We start from the raw sequence: 3,288 nt of genomic DNA on the forward strand, positions 1-3,288 counted from the left end.
GTGCTGGGGGAGGGTGGGCTGGAGTTGGAGGGATTGAACAACTTTTTTTCTGAGATGAGTTGGTAGGCCATTGCAGTAGTTCAGGCGAGAGCTACTGCAGGCCTGTGAGTGGTGGAGTGGGAGGGGGGTGGAAAGGAGGGGAAGGAGTTGACACGTGACAGAGGTAGAATTGACAAAACTTGGTGACCATTTTAAGTAGGGGGTGAAGGGGCATCTGGGTGGCTCAGTCGGTTAAGCCTCCGACTCTTGATTTCGGCTCAGGTCGTGATCTCAGGCTCGAGTGCCATGTGGGGCTCTGCGCTCAGAGCGGAGTCTGCTTGTCCCTCTCCCTCTGCTCCTCCCTGCCATTCTCTCTCTCTCTCTCTCTCAAATACATAAATAGATTAATAAAGAAATAAAATCTTTAAGTGGAGGTGAAGGACAGAGAAAAAAGCCTGAGCAGTGATAATAATAATGATCAATACTTGTGCAGCTCCTTCCATGGCAGCTGTTGTGCAAAGTGCTTTAGGTTCGCCATGTAATTCGCACCATAACGCTTTTGACAGATGAGGTCACCACGGCTCAAAGAAGTCAAGGGACTCATGCAAAGCCGGACAAGCAGGAGACGGCGGTGCTAGATTTTGCGCTCACACGCTCTGGCTCCAGGGGCGATGTCCTAACCTCCCTGTTCTGCTGCTTTGGGGGGTGTTGGGGGGACTTGTGCTTTCTTGGCAAAGGAATTCAGAAGCTGGGTGAGGATACCAGATTCCCCCCTAACACATGCCCTCCCTTGCCCTGTTTATGTGAAAAGCTGGTGGTGGCAGAGGGCTCTGTCTGTCGCCCTTCCGGCAGTTCTTCCTGGGTGCCTTTCACTTCTGTGCTGGGTACACGGGCCCCTAGGGAAGCAGCGGGGGAGACACACAAGACTGGTAGACTACAACCCAAGGCTGCAGCAGCTGTGGGAATCTGGAGATCCCCAGGCCCTGTGGGGACTGCAGATGTGTTCAGCCCCCACAGAGGTTTGCTTTCTGCAGACCTGAGCCAACATTTAGAAGCGAGGGGGCTTCGCGAAGAAAAAAGCCAAGATCTGGCATCCGTGGGCCCACATTCCCACAAGACAACCCTGGGCTTGAGCTGCCCCCTCCAGACTGTACGCACCCTGCACTTGTCACCACTCACGACCTTGGAGTCTGCCCTTCACCTCAGCCTGGCCCACCTCGCACACTCACCCTTATCCATCTGATCATTGCAGAAGGTTGATTTTGTGACTCCTTGTCTGAATGGCCTCCTGCAGAGTTTGCTTTTTTTTTTTTTCTGAGACTTGAGCCAACAAGGGGGGGGGGCCCTCCCGCAGGGTCAGTGTCCTCTGGTCCCGCCCCTTCCACAAGCCCTAGACTTTTTCCTTTCTCTCGCAGGGCTTGATGCCACAGAACAAAACCATGAAGGGAGGGTTATCATCAAGTCTTACCATTTATTTCTTTATGGGGTTAAACAAGAGCAGAGAGGCCTCTGCCCCACAATGCAACAAAACAGAAAGCAGTACACATACAGAGACTCTCACCGGAACACAGAGGCAGGGGGGAGGGGAACAACGGAATCATAGCCAGGTGAGGGCAGAAGGGACGGGGGACTGCTAGGAATCCAGCTTGGAGACTCAGTCATAGGAACTAGTGCAAGAAAGGTCTACTCATGAAGCACAGTGTAGAAAATGGCATAAGAAAGCTGCCCCGCTCTGCTGCTTGTGACGGAGTGCAGGGGGCAGCCGGAGGGGTGGTGGACGACCTGGGTGGTGAGGTGGACAGGGACAGTCAAATGACTTCGAGGTGGAGTGAGGTGCCCCTTTCCCCTGCCACTGGGCAAGGCCCTGGGCTGGTCTGAGCCAGGGGTCTCCTGGGCACTTGGTGACGGGGAAGAGAGGATGGGAGTCTCCAAGGGTCCATTCTTTGGGACCCTAAGGTCCCCCTTTACTCCCCAGTCCCTTTTCTCCTCCTGAGGCTGCAGGAGTTGGAAGGCAGGACCTAGGGTCTCTCACATCTACAGAAGTGACTCTGGAAAGGAGCCAGCACCTCTTCCCCTCCCCAGCTGAAAAGAGCACTCTAGGGATGGGGCATGTGGCTAGGCCCGAAGTGCTGTGGGCCAAACAGGGGAGTGTGTGGGCAAGGGCACGGGGATCGGGGGAGGGAAACAGGCCATGACAAATGAGAAAACTGGCAGGGAAGGACTCCCCAGTCCCATGGAGCCTATTTGGGACCCAGTGGAGGTCCTTGAATGATTCCCTCTCTCCTGGGGAGGTCTCCCATCTCTCCCCTGCCAACCACTTCCGGCTGTCCCCTCCCCATCCCCTTACTCACTGGCATCGCAGCCTAGGACACAGGCCCTTCTGGCACCGAAAGCCCCTCGGCCTGCCCCAGGAACACAGTTCTGGCTGCCTTTCTTGTCTGCTCCTATTGGCTTGTGGATGTCCCAGGCAACATGGCCTCCCACTCCCAGGAGATCAGCACAAGGCTAACAGCCCCCAAGAGGCTCTCGAGGCCTCTTTTCTTGTCTAGCCCTTGGGCCTGACGAAGCAGTTCCAGTGTCTCAGCCAAGAGACACCAGAACATTCTCTTTATTCAGTGGGTCCTCTTGCCTGTCTCTGGACCTTCTCCAGGAAGGGGCAGGGGTGGCTGGATCAGGGGACCCGCTACAGGGTGAGGAAGAGTCTGATTGTTCCACAATTGAGATAGTAACCCACAGGGTCAGGGATGGGACAGGACGAATACTCTTTGGTAGGCTGGGGATGGGGACAGGATGGGGACGGGGGAGGCTCATCTCTGGAGAGCCCTGGGGTGATGCCACCAGGTTCTCCTTCATGGAGGCCTGGGCTAGGACAGAATGAGGGTGTATGGGGACCCAGGCCAGGCCTGACCCACTGGGCTTAAGTCCCTCCTCCCCATGGAGATCGGAAATGGAAACATCTTTGGCCTCAAGGCCAAGATCTCCAGGGCAAGAGTGGCCCTTGGGAGTATGTGCACCTTCTGTAAGATAATGGCCCTTCAGACAGTGGCAGTCTGACCATGTGCTATCAGCCTTCTGTTTCGAGGCCCAGCAACCAAGTTCCGGTGCTCTTTCCCCACAGGACTCTTTATGCAACCCTTTCTGATTTGGGGAGCTGTCCTCGAGCCTGCCTTGACACTGATCATCCATCCTCCCCAAGCCAGGTGACTATAGAGGATTCAGCCATCTCTCTAAGCTCTCTGCCCACATCTCTCCACTCCCCTCCCTTTCCCTCCCCTCCCCTCCCCTCCCCTCTCCTCCTCTCCTCTGCTC

Source organism: Phoca vitulina, unplaced genomic scaffold (genome assembly GCF_004348235.1).
Source record: "Phoca vitulina isolate PV1807 unplaced genomic scaffold, GSC_HSeal_1.0 scaffold77, whole genome shotgun sequence".
Taxonomy (NCBI): domain Eukaryota; kingdom Metazoa; phylum Chordata; class Mammalia; order Carnivora; family Phocidae; genus Phoca; species Phoca vitulina.